Genomic DNA, 19,042 nt, shown 5'->3' on the forward strand with positions numbered 1-19,042 from the left:
TGGAAGTCGCACCGCAAGTCGGATCAGGATGATCCGACTTGCGGTGCGACCTGCACTGTGAGAATCTTGAGGGGGAACTCCACCCAAAAATGGGAAAAAAATTGCGTGGGGTTCCCCCCCCAGGTTTCAAACCAGGCCCTTCGGGTCCGGCATGGAATTTGAGGGTAGCCCCACGCCGAAAAAACGGCGTGGGGTCCCCCCCAAAATCCATACCAGACCCTTATCCGAGCATGCAGCCCGGCAGGCCAGGAAAGGGGAGGGGACGAGCAAGCGGCCCCACCCCCCCTGGACCACACCAGGCCACATGCCCTCAACATGGGGGGTGTTGGTGCTTTGGGGCAGGGGGAGCTCTGCACCCCCCACCTCAAAGCACCTTGCCCCCATGTTGATGAGGACAAGGGCCTCATCCCCACAACCCTGGCCAGTGGTTGTGGGGGTCTGCGGGCAGGGGGCTCATCGGAATCTGGAAGCCCCCTTTAACAAGGGGCCCCCCAGATCCCGGACCCCCTCCCTATGTGAATGGGTATGGGGTACACTGTACCCCTACTCATTCACCACATAAAAGGCAGTGTATGGAAATAACGACAGGAGACGTTTTGGAAAGTTTTATTAAAAATCTTCATCCGGCTCTTCTTGTCTTCTCCTCTCCGGGGTCTTCTGCTCTTTTGCTGTCCCCTCCTTTTCTTCTCTACTCCGGGGTCTTCTGCTCTTTTGCTGTCCCTCTTCTGCTGTCCTCTCTTTTTTTCTTCTCCTCTCCGGGGTCTTCTCCTCTCCGGGGTCTTCTGCTCTTTTGCTGTTGGCTGTCGGCTGTCGGCTCTTCTTCCTCCGGTCCTCCTCTGACGACGTCTCCTTGATTATGACGATCTCCAGTCTCTGCAGCTTGTTATATAGCCATTAGGGCGTGGCCACGATGACGTAATCGGGAGGCCCCGCCCCTCACATCAGATGACGTCATCTGTGATGTGAGGGGCGGGCCTCCCGATGACGTCATCGTGGCCACGCCCTAATGGCTATATAACAAGCTGCAGAGACCGGAGATCGTCATAATCAAGGAGACGTCGTCGGAGGAGGACAGGAGGAAGAAGAGCCGACAGCCGACAGCCAACAGCAAAAGAGCAGAAGACCCCGGAGAGGAGAAGACCCCGGAGAGGAGAAGAAAAGAAGAGAGGACAGCAGAAGAGGGACAGCAAAAGAGCAGAAGACCCCGGAGTAGAGAAGAAAAGAAGAGAGGACAGCAGAAGAGGGGACAGCAGAAGACCCTGGAGAGGGGACAGCAAAAGAGCAGAAGACCCCGGAGAGGAGAAGACCCCGGAGAGGAGAAGACAAGAAGAGCCGGATGAAGATTTTTAATAAAACTTTCCAAAACGTCTCCTGTCATTATTTCCATACACTGCCTTTTATGTGGTGAATGAGTAGGGGTACAGTGTACCCCATACCCATTCACATAGGGAGGGGGTCCGGGATCTGGGGGGCCCCTTGTTAAAGGGGGCTTCCAGATTCCGATGAGCCCCCTGCCCGCAGACCCCCACAACCACCGGCCAGGGTTGTGGGGATGAGGCCCTTGTCCTCATCAACATGGGGGCAAGGTGCTTTGAGGTGGGGGGTGCAGAGCTCCCCCTGCCCCAAAGCACCAACACCCCCCACATGTTGAGGGCATGTGGCCTGGTGTGGTCCAGGGGGGGTGGGGCCGCTCGCTCGTCCCCTCCCCTTTCCTGGCCTGCCGGGCTGCATGCTCGGATAAGGGTCTGGTATGGATTTTGGGGGGGACCCCACGCCGTTTTTTCGGCGTGGGGCTACCCTCAAATTCCATGCCGGACCCGAAGGGCCTGGTTTGGAACCTGGGGGGGGAACCCCACGCTATTTTTTTCCCATTTTTGGGTGGAGTTCCCCCTAAAGATTCTCACAGTGCAGGTCGCGCCGCAAGTCGGATCATCCTGATCTGACTTGCGGTGCGCCTTCCATTCAAATCAATAGGCTCCCATAGGGAACCATTGATTTTGAATGGAGGCAGAAAAACGCTGCTAAAAGCAACGTGGCCAAACGTGCAATAACGCAAATGGAAAAAGCTACTGAAAGCACGTTTAACAGCTGCTATTTCCCGGCGTCCGAAATAGCTTTGCAGGACGTTTTTTCTAACGTCCCGTGTACATGGAGCCTAAGGATGTCACAAAACATTTCTTGATTACATCTTTTCAGAATTCACCAGCACCACTCCCAAAGGATCTCTACTAAAATCATATAGATTAACCACTTACCGCCCGCCGTCATATGACGGCGGGACGGTGCGGCTATTATCCTGGGCGGACGTCATATGACGTGACCCAGTAAATGCACTGCAGGCGCGCGATCGCGGGCGCGCCGCCGTGCACTGCCGGTGTCGGCGTGTCCCGGGAGTCACCGGCAGGGGGGAAACAGCCAATAGGCATGGCTGTTTCCCACGTGATCGGCTGTGTTCCAATGACACAGCCGATCACAATGGAGGCGCCCGGGAGATGACCGCGCATGCGCGATCGAGAGCGCGCAGCGCGGTCATGTTGGTGGCACTGTGTTCCGTAGGAACACAGCTGTCACCGGCGGTAGTAAGCAGTCACTGACAGTGACTGTTTACTATGTGATCGGCTGTGAATCCATTCACAGCCGATCACAAAATGTAAACAAAGAGCAGTAACTCAGTGTTACTAGCTCTTCTCTCCTCATACAGTTTCCAGTATGAGGGGAGAAGAGCTAGAAACATTGAGTTACTGCTCTGTACCCCTGTAAAAGTAAAATCACACAAATAAAGGTCCCCCACACACAGTCCTCAGCCCCCCCCAATGTCCCCTGTCACCCAACAGTCACCTCATCAGTGCCCAGAAATTGACACCCATAAGGCTATGTTCACATGTGAGCGCAGCGATCGCAGGCAGAATAACCGCGATTCTGCCCGCGATCCGGAAATCATTGCAAATTGCGGGACGCCTGTGCGTTGCCCGTGATTTGCAATAGCACCCCAAACGCTGTGCGATGTTGCCGCCATTTCCGCCTGCCGAATCGCGGTAACATCGCGCAAACATCGCATGACGCCCAAAAAAGGTACAAGAGTTTCTTTGGGGCGTCATGCGTTGTTTGCGTGATGTTACCTCGATTCGGCAGGCGGAAATCGCTGCAACATCGCACAGCGTTTGGGGTGCTATTGCAAATCACGGGCAACGCACAGGCGTCCAGCGATTTGCAATGATTTCTGGATCACGGGCAGAATCGCAGTGATTCTGCCCATGATCGCTGCGCTCACATGTGAACATAGCCTAAAGTTCACCGGTTACCAGAGACTGCCATCAGTACCGCCGTGCACCATCGCCGTCACCTGTCACCCATCAGTGACCATCGCCCGTCACCTGTCACCCATCAGTGACCATCGCCCGTCACCTGTCACCCCATCAATCACCGTCACCTGTCACCCCATCAAGCATCGTCACCTGTCACCCCATCAATCATCGTCACTTGACACCCCATCAGTGATCGTCACTTGTCACCCCATCAATCATCGTCACATGTCACCCCGTCAGTGATTGTCATCCGTCACCCCATCAATCATCGTCACTTGTCACCTCATCAATCATCGTCGCCTGTCACCTCATCAATCATCATCACCTGTCACCCCATCAGTCATCGTCACCTGTCACCCCATCAGTCATCGTCACCTGTCACCCCATCAGTCATCGTCACCCCATCAGTCATCGTCACCTGTCACCCCATCAGTCATCGTCACCTGTCACCCCATCAGTCATCGTCACCTGTCACCCCATCAGTCATCGTCACCTGTTTGTCATATACATGCAATCACTTACTGACCGCCTAACGACTATATGCGTCGGCCATTAAAAGCTAAATACTGGAGTTATGGCAGCAGATAGCCCCCATAACCCCGGTATTTTTTGAAACGGCGGGCGGTCGGCTTTCAGATAAGGGTGGTCCCAGTGGCGGATTCGCCGCGGAATTACCCTTACGGTGCAGGGGAAGAGGTGCCCCCCCCCCTCCTGCCGCGTCCCAGACGTTTTCCCAGCTTACCGGACCCGCCGGCAGCGGGGAAAACTATCCGGTCCCGGATCCTCAGAGACAGGAAGTCGAGTGAGGGCAAGATGGCCCTCACTCAACTCTATGGTCTTGGAGGACCGGAGCTACGTCAAAAGACGTTGCCTAGCAACCGGTTTAAAGGGCCGCTTTTTTTTTTGCTTTTTTTTTTTTTCCTCTTTCAACAATTTTTTTTTTTTTTTGCTTTTTTAGTGTAGTTGTGAGGTGTGAGGTCTTTTTGACCCCAGATCTCACAATAAAGAGGACCTGTCATGCCTATTTCTATTACAAGGGATGTTTACATTCCTTGTAATAGGGATAAAAATGATCAAAACATTTTTTTTTTTAAACTGTGTAAAAACAAAAAAAATAAATAAAATAAATAGGAAAAAAAAAAAAAAAAAAAAAATTAAAGCGCCCTGCCTCCGTTAGCTCGCGCGCAGAAGCAAACGCATACGCAAGTCCCGCCCACATATGTAAACGGTGTTCAAACCATACATGTGAGGTATCGCCGCGATCGTTAGAGCGAGAGCAATAATTTGAACCATAGACCTCCTCTGTAACTCTAAGCTAGTAACCTGCAGAAATTTTTAAAATGTTGCCTATGGGGATTTTTAAGTACCAATGTTTGGCGCCATTCTGTGAGCATGCACAATTTTGAAGCATGACATGTTGGGTATCTAATTACTCGGCGTAACATTATCTTTCATATTATGGAAAAAAATTGTGCTAAATTTACTGTTTTCTTATGTTTTAGTTCAAAAAAGTGAATTTTTTTTCAAAAAAATCGCATTTGGAAGACTGCTGCGCAAATATGGTGTGATAAAAAATATTGCAACGATCTCCATTTTATTCTCTAGGGTCTCTGCTAAAAAAAAAATATATAATGTTTGGGGGTTCTAAGTAGTTTTCTAGCAAAAAAAAATTATTTTAGCTTGTAAACACCAAGTGTCAAAAATAGGCCCAGTCTTAAAGTGGATAAATGGACAACTTTGTGTAAAGCGCTACTTGGATGTTAGGCCTATGTATGTGGCCAGGCTGTGAAAAAGTGTTACACATGTGGTATCCCTATACTCAGGAGGAATAGCAGAATGTATTTTGGGGTGCAATTTTTGCTATGTACATGCTATGTGTTAGAAATATTGCATAAATGAACAGCTTTGTGTAAAAAAAATGTGTTTTCATTTTCTTTCCACATTTTCCAAAAACTTGTGGAAAAAAATGACATATTCAAAAGACTCATTATGCCTCAAAAATTATACGTTGGGCTGTTTGCTTTCCAAAATGGGGTAATTTTATGGGGGTTTCCATTGTCCTGGTGCTCCAGGGCCTTCAAAAGTGCGATAGGTTGTCAGGAAATTATATGTGTAATTTGTGCTCCTAGAATGCCGGACGCTGCTACTTGGATGTTAGGCCTCTGTATGTGGCCAGGCTGTGAAAAAGTCTCACACATGTGGTATCTCCATACTCAGGAGGAGTAGTAGAATGTGTTTTGGGGTGTAGTTGCAAGTATACATGTGCTGTGTGAGAGAAATAACCTGTTAATACGGCAATTTGTAAAAAAAAAAAAAATCTTCATTTTGCAAAGCATTGTGGGAAAAAATTACAACTTCAAAAAACTCACCATGCCCCTTATTAAATACCTTGGAATGTCTACTTTCCAAAAAGGGGTCATTTGGGGGGTATTTGTACTTTCCTGACTTTTTAGTGTCTCAAGAAATGAGATAGGCCTTCAGTACATCAGGTGTGATCAAGTGTGATCAATTTTCAATGATTCGCACCATAGCTTGTGGACTCTATAACTTTCACAAAGACCAAATAATATACACTTACTTGGGTTATTTTTACCAAAGATAAGTAGCAGTATAAATTTTGGCCAAAATTTGTGAAGAAAAATTACTAATTTGCAAAATTTTATGACAGAAACAAAGAAAAATGCGTTTTTTCACAATATTTTCAGTCTTTTTTTATTTATAGCACAAAAAATAAAAAACCCAGTATTGATCAAATACCATCAAAAGAAAGCTCTATTTGTGTGAAAAAAAGGACACAATTTTTGTATGGGTACAGTGTTGCATGACTGAGTAATTCTCAGTCAAAGTGTGAGAGCGCTGAAAGCTGAAAATCGGTCTGGGCAGGAAGGGGGTGAAAGTGCACTGTAGGCAAGTGGTTAAGACAGTATATGGTCAATTTTGATGGAAGCCAATCAGTAGATCGAAACTCAAAGGTTTACCATAAAGAATTAGGCAAGGGTATCAGAATGACCACAAAGTTATGACTGCCATTATACAAACATCAAGACAACAGACAACTTGACCAAAGTATTACGTCATTGAAAACCTCTACTGGAGCTACAGGAACTATGGGTTATATTGGACAGGTAGACAGACATTCCTTTCTAACTAAATTGCAGTATGCATATGGCGCTTTTCCACTGCATGGAACCGAATGGTTCGGCCAGCTTTTGTGCTTTTCCACTGCTGGTACCGGATGGTACGGTGTAGGAACGGTTCGGTACGGCGGCGCTTTTCCACTGCATGGAACCGAATGGTACGGCTCTCTAAAACAGTACCTACTCGATTGTAGTTCCAAGAGGTACCATACCCGGTACCATATCCCACAATCCTTTGCATGCAGTCACTACTAGCCACTGATTGGTCAGAGAATCGTTGTTATCCCACCCACTTAACTTTAGTACTACTTTAGTGGAAAAGCAAACCATACCGTACCGAACCGTTCCAACACCGTACCATGCGGTACCAGCAGTGGAAAAGCAAACCGGGCCAAGCAGGGCCGAGTAGAGCCGAGCCGGTACTTGCAGTGGAAAAGTGCCATTATAGTACCCAGTGTGCGGTGCAGTCCAAAACATGTTCATGCTTCCGTCTACACAAGAACGACTGTAAAGTACCCCAAACATCCCATCATGGCATACAGAGAGCCCCAGAGCAGATGTTGATCAGATCTTGTGCTCGGCACTCTGCTCTTGTTCCAAGAAAGATCTTCCTTTGCTGCTACCTGGTGGTTTACATGGTAGAATAATGCTTGGGACCCATGACACCACATGACCCATGTGGGAGGAGAAGAAGAAGAAAAAAAAGAAGGATGCAGGGGAGACGGGAGTTAGAATTTAGGAGTTAACTCTTAGTTAGATTCTAAGGTAAGCTAAAGTGACCACAAACATTCCTGGTTAACGTTTAGAGTTTCCAGATTCCACTCCTTCCCTAGAGTTATCGGGTTCTAGATACAACTGGACCTGAAAACATTATTGCATTGCACCCAAAATCACTGTTATCACCCTGGACTGAGGAAGTGGCAATTTAAAAAAGGCAAGAAATTCACTTTTTTGTGAAATAAAGAAATTTGACATTATATAAACTCAATGACTCCAACTTATCCTTCGATTTGTAACTAGCACCTCTGCCGATCGGTTAAAAAAAGTCTTCAAACAAGAAGCCTGTTGGTGGTCCTATCAATTTCACACCCACCTAGGGACCCCATACAGGACCCTCGAGATAAGAAGCGACCACCTTCATCCTGGCATGCAGACAGGTTTTCTCCACCTGTGCACTTAGAAGGTTGAGTGTTCTCATCCCCTAGAGCAGTGATGGCAAACCTTGGCACTCCAGATGTTTTGGAACTACATTTCCCATGATGCTCAACTACACTGCAGAGTGCATGAGCATCATGAGAAATGTAGTTCCAAAACATCTGGGGTGCCAAGGTTCACCATCACTGCCCTAGAGCGACGGCAGCTTCAACAGAAATATTGTAAAGCTGAATATCGGGCAGTATGGGCCCAATGCAATAGAAACCGCCCGACATTCGGCCTGTGTGTACAACAGCCGGCCGGTCTTCTGTTGAAGTGGCAAGAGTAAAAAAGGTCTGGCGATCAGCATCCAACAGTACCCCCACACAATTCCCCCTACGTCGCCCCACAGTTTAAGGGGGGCACCAGGCAGTCCATATGTCCACCCCCCTGAGGGGGGGGGGGGGGGGGGAGAAGGGTGGACGCCCATCCGCTGCTCTATCACCCCGGTCAGCAGCTCAAACGGCCTGGTCAACAGCTCAGTCAGCAGCTTGGACAGCCAGCCGCGAGTAGGCCTCAAAGCTGCGGGCTAAATTTGGGGCCCGACCTGGTCGTGAGTCCGTCATCAGCTCTGTCAGCTTGATCGGCAGCTCGGTTAGTCGCCTGGACAGCTTGTCGAGTAGGCTGCAAGCCGCGGCCTCAATTTTTGGCCCGATCCGGCTGCGTGAGGCATCCGCCCATCAGCTTGGTCAGGCACCTCGATAGCCACGAGTCAGCCGCAAAGCCCCGGACTACATATTTGGCCCAACCCAGACACGTGAGGCGCAGACCGGCGGATGAAGAACCATCCGCTCTCCCCCCCCCCCCCCCCAAGCCTATTACCACCACAGGGAGTCCAAAGGACATCCCTGCCCCAGTCACTAACCCCCCGGGGTCGGGAACTTGCTCAAAGACCCCCATGTGCGATCAAGGACAGCCTGGTCAGCAACAACCGCATCCATCCCCCCTTACTGGAGCAAGTGGCAAAGCCAGCTCCTACCCAAGCCCGGGAGGGGAGGGGTGCATGGGGGTAGGTTGGGGCCAAAAGACCACCTTGACTGTTTGAGGAGCTGGGGGAAATGGAAGGGATTCGGGGGGCCCGACCATCCCAAGGAGGAGCCCACGTCCACCCCAAGCCCGCAAGAGCTATGGGGGGGGGACACTACTCACCATACCAATGATATTCGGGTGAGCGCCACTCCGGACAGACTACCTCTCCACTCGGGATGGGGGTGCTGATTGCCAAGGGGCACGCTGCGTCTCAGGCCGCACCAGGTTGTGTGCGTCCTGGCGAGGTGTTTCACTCGCGGGCCAGCCCCCGTCCATTGGGGCAAGGCCTAGCGCAGGGTTATAGCCTGCACATGCTGGCTGGACTGGGAGACCTTAAGGATCTAGGCTAGTGAGTGGGTGTATGTCTTCAGGGACTGCCCCATAGGTGTGGTAAAGTTTTTTTCCTGCATAGTGTCCTACTCCTGTAGGGGAAAGCATAAACCAATGGTTAGGAAAAATATGGAGCTGCGTCTGTCAATGAACGATAGAGAAAAAACTGATTTTAACTTGTAAACAAGTGTCAGAAATAGGCCCGGTCCTTAAGTGGTAAAGCGGAGATACGGCCTCAAATACCTTTAACTAAAAATACCCCTATAATACTAATCCATCGCCCTTTACAGAACCGCTATTCTCATACTTACAAGGTGTACAGTATTGGATTTTAGTCAAAATCTTACTTTTAAAAACGCTGTCTGGGCGCGGCCATCTTAGACGTGGGCATCTGAAGCTGCAGTGTAATCTGCTGTGCCCTTCTTCCTGATTACAGGGAGTGTTCTGTGAGTTCTTCCTGATTCCAGCCTCCTGGGATGACAAACAGCTCCCAGGATGCAATGCATAGGCGGAATTAATGTTGGTGGCCGTGGCCACAGAGGGGGGAGAAGGAGGAAGTACAATCAAAATCACCCTGAAAATAAGGTAAGGGACCCCCAAAAAAAAATTGAAAATGCATAATTGTTGATCAGCATAGCGAGCACTCCAGGAATCACTAAAGTTGCAAAATAGGCCGGAACTAGATTTTAAAAATACCACCTAAAGAAAGCTATATATACAGTGCCTTGCGAAAGTATTCAGCCCCCTTGAACTTTGACCTTTTGCCACATTTCAGGCTTCAAACAGATATAAAACTGTATTTTTTTGTGAAGAATAAACAACAAGTGGGACACAATCATGAAGTAAAACAAAATTTATTGGATATTTCAAACTTTAACAAATAAAAAACTGAAAAATTGGGTGTGCAAAATTATTCAGCCCCTTTACTTTCAGTGCAGCAAACTCTCTCCAGAAGTTCAGTGAGGATCTCTGAATGATCCAATGTTGACCTAAATGACTAATGATGATAAATAGAATCCACCTGTGTGTAATCAAGTCTCCGTATAAATGCACCTGAACTGTGATAATCTAAGAGGTCAGTTTAAAGCGCAGAGAGCATCATGAAGAACAAGGAACACACCAGGCAGGTCCGAGATACTGTTGTGGAGAAGTTTAAAGCCGGATTTGGATACAAAAAGATTTCCCAAGCTTTAAACATCCCAAGGAGCACTGTGCAAGCGATAATATTGAAATGGAAGGAGTATCAGACCACTGCAAATCTAAGAAGACCTGGCCGTCCCTCTAAACTTTCATCTCATACAAGGAGAAGACTGATCACAGATGCAGCCATGAGGCCCATGATCACTCTGGATGAACTGCAGAGATCTACAGCTGAGGTGGGAGACTGTCTATAAGACAACAATCAGTCGTATACTGCACAAATCTGGCCTTTATGGAAGAGTGGCAAGAAGAAAGACATTTCTTAAAGATATCCATAAAAAGTGTTGTTTAAAGTTTGCCACAAGCCACCTGGGAGACACACCAAACATGTGGAAGAAGGTGCTCTGGTCAGATGAAGCCAAAATCTAACTTTTTGGCAACAATGCAAAACGTTATGTTTGGCGTAAAAGCAACACAGCTCATCACCCTGAACACACCATTGTTCCCAATTGATGGGAAGATGGATGGAGCCAAATACAGGACCATTCTGGAAGAAAACCTGATGGGAGTCTGCAAAAGACCTGAGACTGGGGCGGAGATTTGTCTTCCAACAAGACAATGATCCAAAACATAAAGCAAAATCTACAATGGAATGGTTCACAAATAAACATATCCAGGTGTTAGAATGGCCAAGTCAAAGTCCAGACCTGAATCCAATCGAGAATCTGTGGAAAGAACTGAAAACTGCTGTTCACAAATGCTCTCCATCCAACCTCACTGAGCTTGAGCTGTTTTGCAAGGAGGAATGGGCAAAAATTTCAGTCTCTCGATGTGCAAAACTGATAGAGACATACCCCAAGCGACTTACAGCTGTAATCGCAGCAAAAGGTGGCGCTACAAAGTATTAACTTAAGGGGGCTGAATAATTTTGCACGCTCAATTTTTCAGTTTTTTATTTGTTAAAAAAGTTTGAAAAATCCAATAAATTTCGTTCCACTTCACGATTGTGTCCCACTTGATTCTTCACAAAAAAATTACAGTTTTATATCTTTATGTTTGAAGCCTGAAATATGGCAAAAGGTCGCAAAGTTCAAGGGGGCTGAATACTTCGCAAGGCACTGCATGTCTCAATCACAATATAAAATAAATTTGGGTACACTATTGCATGTTTTCACAGCGCTAAAGACTAAAAAAGGTATTGTAATGATGAGGTGTATACATGCAGGCACTCAAAGGGTTAAGGTACACTAAATGGGCTCTCTGAATCCTGCAATGTTTCTTAGCTGACGTTCGCTGTTCCCAGACTGGTTCCACTTGCTGCTTGAAGTTGCTCTTTAACAAGCAGCAATTGAAGCTTCCACATTTTATTTTCCCTAATTGTAACAATAAATTTGAAGTTTGTAAACATGATCTAAGCCATCTGTGCGGGGCTAGCTGACGCAGATCCCACTATGCGTTAATACTGGGGACAATGCAGTGTTTGTCAACTGCTTTGTGCCTGAAGCCTACACAGTACATGGGAGCCACTATGTGGGACACAGAGGCTGTCAAAGGATGCACAGAACAGCTGACGCACACAGGACTGGGAGGTAAACTGCAACTCGGGAAAGAGAAGCTGTTGGTCCCCATAGTAACTGGTGATACAGCCCTCCCAGGACTTCTCATTAAACTCGTCACTTGTTGCCGTCTCTTGCTAATGCTTGATTCCTGACTCATTTACATCACCTTAACCAAAACTCTGTCCAGCAAGTTCTGCATGTCCAAAACTGCCCTCACACTCAGGGCTGACACAACCAGCTCAATGCCACATATCCCTCGGGATTGTAAAGCAACACCAAGTAAAAGACTCCGCTACCATCGAACGACTTCTAGAGGGTGGTCCCTGGACAGCTCTTGGAATGCTTTGTTTTTACATCCCACAAACTCCTCTTGAACCTGCGATAGGAATCGAGCAAATGCAGCAAAAAAAATGACTTGCATATCTTTCTAATATACCATAAGAAAATCATATACTCCTACCCCCAGCAAAATGTGTTGGCATCCTATAGCCTTGAATTGGCACAGTAGGAAACAAACTTGTCTTTAAAGCGGTTCTTCGCCATGTATTATACTGAATCTGCTGACTTAATAAAAGGGACACTCACTTCACTCCACCAGGGGTCCAGTGCCGTGCTCCCCCAAACAAACCCCTTTTTTGCTTCTCTACTGGTCCAGTTCCAGCATGTTTGTTTATGGAGGGCAGCCGGCTGTGATTCCATGCAGCTTCACATGCGGCTGCCAAATGCACATGCATGAGCCGTGCTGCGCTTTGTAAATAGTCCCACAGCCCTACGGGACTTGTAGTGTGTCCCAAAAGGCTGCAATGATGGGGGTGAACATTCAGTGGATAATCATGACGATCTGAACGGAAGTAGGAGTGGGTACCTATCAAAATCAGGTACTGCAAGCTTCGCTCACCCCAAAAAAAGTGTCACAAACAGAAGAGGAGGGGGTAAGGGGGCATAAAGCAGAACTTCCCCTTAGTGTAAAGTTCCATTTTAAACACCACACTTGAGCACAGGAGGTTGTTTTTATTGATCACTTTTTAACCACTTCAATACCGGGCACTTTCACCCCCTTCCTGCCGAGGCCAATTTTCAGCTTTTAGAGCTGTTGCATTTTGAATGACAATTGCGCAGTCATGCAACACTGTACCTACACCAAATTTATGTCATCTTTTTCCCACAAATAGAGCTTTCTTTTGGTGGTATTTGATCACCGCAAGGTTTTTCCTTTTTTGCTAAACAAATAAAAAAAGCCTGAAAAGTTTGAGAAAAATTTTTTGTTTATGTTATACAATTTTGTAAATAGATACCTTTTTTTCTGCACTGATGAGGCCGCACTGACAGGCACTGATGGGGGTGGCACTAATAGGCAGCACTGATATGTGGCACTGAAAGGTAGCACTAACATGCAGCATTGGTGGGCACTGATAGGCAGCATTGATGGGGCACTGATAGGCAGCACTGATGGGCGGCACTGATAGATGGCAATTATGGGCACTGGTGGGCAGCACTGATGGGGAGGGCACTGGCGGGCTCCCTGAGCCCTGATTGCCATCCCTGGTGGCCATGGGTGGGCATCTCTGGTGGTTTTAGTGGCACCCCCCCAAGGGTCTGCACTGGTAATCAATGCTCTGATTACCAGTGCAGACCCCCCATCAGGAGAGCCGCAGATCGGCTCTCCTCTTCTCAGGCACGAACTAAGGAAAGTTGATCAACGGCTCTTCCTGTGTACTATGTGACCAGCTGTGATTGGGCACAGCTAGTCACATGGTAAAGAGCCTACATCAGTAGGCTCTTTACCAAGATCGGAGATGCGGTGTATCAGAGTGAAACGCCGCATCACCAAACTGCGTGCCCCCGGGGAGACGCGCAGAGCGCATTATCCTGCCGCCGTCATAGGACATCCAGTCAGGATAATGCAACCACCTTCCCGCCGTCATTTGCCTATAGGGCGGGTGGGAAGTGGTTAATGGGGTGATAAGAGGACCAAGGCACTGGAGGGAAACCTAACGTGCATTCCTGCCTAAGACCGGCCATACATGGAACAAATTTATTTCCTGCGACCATGGGTTACAGAACCGAAATTCACTTGATTCCCCCATTGACAGACAGTGTTGATGCTGGAATCCCTCCTGGTGGGTCATTGTCTTCTCCCAGGGGGAGGGTGGAGGAAGCCGTCCCTGCCAGGAGAAGAAAGTGAATATTGCTAGCGGCTATAGCTAGCGATAGTCACAGGTAAAACCCGGCATGCTTGTTGTACCCAGGTTTTATCAACTTGGTACATTTAGCCTGCCCATACATAGTTCCAACCGGCCGAGACGCAAACCATGTATGACCTGCCTAACACCTGCTATTCTTAAAAATGTCTCCCCAATCCCCCCCACACCAATCATGTCTAACCTGTGCCAAAATAAAATCTGTATACTTAACTAATTTACCCCTCTCTAGTCTGGTCAAGTGATCCTGCAGCTCCAGCGCCGGTGAGCGGCCGCTGCAAGAGTGAGTGCCGACAATGGCTGGGCTATGGGAGCTCATGGGTGACGTTACAGCTCTCGGAATTCCCAGCCATTCTCGAATATAGGGGAGCGGGAACTACACCATCACATCACCAGGCTAAAAAGGTAAGTATACAAAACTTTATTTTACACAAGTCAGGCAGGATAGGTAGGCGGAGAAAATGGGAGTTGGGGGGGGAGTGTTGCATTTTTACTGTTGGTGTCGGGTAGCAATTCTCTTTATTTATTTCAGGTACTTATATAGCGCTGTCAATTTACGCAGAGCTTTACATATACATTGCACATTCACATCGGTCCCTACCCTCAAGGAGCGTACAATCGAAGGTCCCTAACTCACATTCATACATACATAGTAGGGCCAATTTTTTATACAGGATCCAATTAACCTACCAGCATGTCTTTGGAGTGTGGGAGGAAACCGGAGTGCCCAGAGGAAACCCACGAAGGCACAGGGAGAACATGCAAACTCCAGGCAGGTAGTGTCGTGGTTGGGATTCAAACCAGTGACCCTCTTGCTGCTAGGTGAAAGTGCTAACCACTACACCACTGTGCCACCTAACTGTCAAGTTAATTTTTCTTACTTGATAAAGGGAAAAAGGATCAGAATCCCTGTCTGGCTTTTACTGAAATCTGGATGTCTTAGGGAGATTTTTCTCTACTTTCTGTCCAAGTGACAATGGTTTCAACAAAAATGAACACGGAAAAATTAATCTCACAGGGTAAATTATAGTTTTTTTTGTACAGTTAAAAAAAAAAAAAAAAAAAAAAAAAAAAAAACCTTCTGATGTAGCGCTCATCTCACTTCCTGTCTGGTAAATGTCAGCTAGATAAGAAATCTCTCTAACTAATAACTAGGCAAGGCAGTACAAATACAACAGAGGTCCCCACTATTTAAAAGAACAAAAAACAACATTTTTGGCTGGAAAGAAACCTCAATACAGATCTAAAAATCAAACTTTTTCAAAAAAATGTTAGCGTCAGGTGTTTAAATTTTATATATGCACACACACGCATATATTTACCCTCAATCTTAGCTTTACAAATAAACCTGAAGCCCCCGGTTCACATCAGTGCGATGACAGACATCGCATGTGATTTGGGGCGCACTGCTCTGAAAATCACATGCAATGTCTGATGCGATGCAAATTCAGTCATACAGATTGTTTTGCTGAATTTGCATCGGATTCGGACACAACACGCACAGGACCCTTTTTGGGTCCACTGCAGAATCGGATTGCATGGTGGTTCACACCTATTTGATCCGACTCCGGTCCGAACCGACAGTTCACACTGCGATATGCAAACTGATCTGGGGGTGTCGTTCACTTTGTATTGACACCCCCAGCAAGTTGCCTAAGGCAGTGTGAACTGACTGCGATTTGAATGCGATGCGGGAACCCGCAGTGGATTCGCATCGCATATATGTGAACCAGCACTTAGAATATGAAAAAGGATTCCAGGAGCCCTATGTGTTAGCTGTGTTTAACAGTGGATAAAGCTTCCTTTCCTGTTTGTTGGATTGCAACGACAGTCATCTGATAATGGAGAAGTCACTACTTTGTTCACTCCTTGGAGAGAATAAACAGATCTATGAATGAAGAACAGGAAAAGGAATGAAAAGGTCTGCCTGTTTCATTCACAGAAACTATAATACTCATTCTATGAATGGAGGAGTGAAGCAGAAAGATTAGGAATAGTTAGCGCCCTTCATGAGCGCATCTGACAGATCCCTTAGCTCTGTTAACTTCTTCCAAATCAGGAAGATCAGGGTGACATTCCTAGGAGGGAGGAAGATTTCAACTAAAGCAGGAGCCAGCAGCACAAGGTACACATCGCATGGATAGTATGCCATGTCCCTTGTGCTTTAATTTTTTACTGACCCGGATTTAAAGTGATTGTATAGGCTCAAATGTTTTTTAGTTTCATGCATTCATGTGTGCCATCAGTCCCCACCCCATACTTACATGAACCTGATCTTCCTCCAGTGATGTGCATGGAAGCCTCGACTTTCCTGGGTCTCTCCCTCCTCATTGGCTGAGAAAACAGAGGGAGCCCCAGGCTCCCGCTACTGTCAGTCACAGCACGAGCCAATGAGGAGAGAGTGGTGGCGGGGCCGAGCTCCCTGTATGAATGGACACAGAGCAGTGGCGTGGGAGTGAGCCTGCTCAGGTACCCTCATAGCAAGCTGCTTGCTATGGTGGCACTAGGCAGAAGGGAGGGGCCTCGGCAGAAGGGAGGGGTCAGGACTGCTCTGTGCAAAACCACTGCACAGAGCAGGTAAGCATAACATTTTTGCCAATGTTTACACTGCCTTTGTTATCACTTTAAAGTTATGATGTTTTGATGCAATTCTGCAGAAATCTGGACAAATTTCAGGAATTTTGGATTTGATCTAGAATGAGTGAAGTGAATATTATGCACAATAGTTGGGAGATCTCGTGGGTTTCTCAATGATCATTTCCTTTTCTTACTAGAAAAGGGAAGTGCTCTGTGCCGAACACTGAACTAGCCATGGAAGAAAAGTTGTGTTAGGTCCTGGGGCTATACAAACTTTAAGACGATCGGATGATGTTCCAGTACTTCCAATTTCTTTCACTCTATTTTTAAGAAGAGCAGAAAACTGTATGGATGCAAAGTAGTCAGATTGACACAGAACCTAAATGCATAGTTTCGTCCAGTTTTCCAAAGTACAGCATCCAATACAGTGCGCTCTCACAAAGCTTATTACAAGTAAAGAGAAGATATACTGGGCTAACCGACATTCAAGTCAAAAGTAAATAACGAAAGTGAACTTAAAATGAGGGGAAGTGTGAAGAAAAAAAAAAAAAAAAAAAGGGGGGGTGGGAGTGGAGGGGGTTGTGGTGCAGAAAAATAAATTTAATAAAAGTAAGCAGCCGCCTCAGCTGGAGAAAAATATAACTGAATGGAAAAACCGGAGATAAGATCCAAGGGAAAAGAAGTGAAAGGGGAGAAAGAGGGGGGCAAAATAAAACGGGTAAGGGAAGGGAGGGAATCAGGAGAAAGAGGAGTACAGCCCCCATCTCCCTCCACCTTCAGGAGGCCCACTGAGTATACTTCAGGCCCAATGCCAGCAATCAAGTATCCAATAAGCAGGTCATTGTTGAAGGTGCCAAGTGATCCAACCAATGGGAATCGTTAAGAATTGCAGTCAGCTTTTTTTTTTTATATCAATGTACTTTTGTACCCTATTTTTGACCTCATCAAAGTGAAGCACTGGGTTTTCCAAGATCTCGCTATAGTTTGTTTAGTAGCCATAAAGATATGCACAATTAGCGTATGCTCCCGACGGGTGATGTCTGGGATTGGTTGATGAAGGAATGATTCCCATGGGTTTTTCCCCAAATCAAGGAAAATGGTTGTACTGGCGAGTGGGTACACCCAAATCCATAGCCTCTCAACTTTTCGGCCAGCAAATGCACCAAATGTGTTTCATATCGCCTTAGTCCGAGCATCCTTAAGACAGGTGGATAGGTACAGATCTTCTCATTTCAGTATGAAATTTGGTTATAAATTTCCATCTCTCCTCAGAGGGTCTCCATCCACTGATGCTCATGGCAATCAGATATGGTGGACAGATAGCTCAACTTTAACTGAGGGTGCGTTCACAGAGCAACATAGAGCTGCCGAATCGCTGTCATTTGCTGGCTGTAGTAGGGGGCATGTGGTGTGCGATTCAGTGCATCGCACAGCTTTTTTTTTTTTTTTTTTTTTTTTTACACACTTAAAAAAAAAATACAAAATGTATACCCAATTGATGGTGCTTTACAGCAGCACAATAAATTACCGTATACGGGATTTGGTGCGGTGCACTGCAATAAAATGCATCAAAAAGTTAATTTCAGGAATTCGATTCAAAAAGTGAAACTCCTATCATATAGAATAACTACACACAGAATGTTATAATTCAAGCATTTCTTTTAATTTGATGATTATGGCTTGCAGCTAGTGAAAACCCCAAATTGAGGATCTCAAAAAAATTTAATTTTGTGAAAAAGTTCAATATCGTAGACTCGTGGTGTCACTCTCTAATCAGCCAATTTAAAACACCTGTAAAGGTTTCCTGAGCCTTTATATGGTCTCTCAGTCTGGTTCAGTAGGTTACACAATAATGGGGAAGACTGCTGACTTGCTAGTTGTCCAGAAGACAGTCATTGACACCCTCCACAAGGAAGGTAAGTCACAAAAGGTCATTGCTAAAGAAGCTGGTTTTTCACAGAGTGCTGTATCCAAGCATATTAAAGCAAAGTTGAATGAAAGGAAAAAAAAGGTGCGCACACAAAAGGGATAACCATAGCTTTGAGAGGATTTTGAAGCAAAGGCTATTCAAGAATTTGGGGAGATTCACAAAGATTGGACTACGACTGGTGTCAGTGCTTCAAGAGCCACCACATACACAGGCGTATCCAGGACATGGGCTACAACTGTTATATTTTTTGTGTCAAGCCACTCATGAACCAGAGTCAATGTCAGAAGGGCCTCACCTGAGCTAAGGAGAAAAAGGACTGGACTGTTGCTCAGATGGTCCAAAAGTCCTCTTTTCAGATGAAAGTAAATGTTGCATTTCATTTGGAAATCAAGGTCCTAGAGTCTGGAGGAAGAGTGGAGAGGAACAGAATACAAGTTGCATGACGTCCAGTCAGCGATGATTTGAGGAGGCATGTCATCGCTGGTGTTGGTGCACTGTGTTTTATCAAGTCCAAAGTCAGCACAGCCCTCTAGCAGGAAATTCTAGAGCACTTCATAGAGCACTCTGCTGACCAGCTTTAAGGAGATGCTGATTTCACTGCCAAAAATACCAATACCGGGTTTAATGATCATGGTATCAC

At 46.5% G+C, this 19,042-nt stretch overlaps 1 protein-coding gene across 2 annotated transcripts in view; it reads right to left on the bottom strand.

Moving 5' to 3' along the window:
- The window catches only part of PRKACB (protein kinase cAMP-activated catalytic subunit beta), a 212,319-nt gene that overhangs the window by 122,862 nt on the left and 70,415 nt on the right, over positions 1 to 19,042 (bottom strand). The window lies entirely within an intron of this gene.

This window comes from Pelophylax lessonae (genome assembly GCF_965119305.1).
Source record: "Pelophylax lessonae genome assembly, chromosome: 8".
Lineage (NCBI taxonomy): Eukaryota > Metazoa > Chordata > Amphibia > Anura > Ranidae > Pelophylax > Pelophylax lessonae.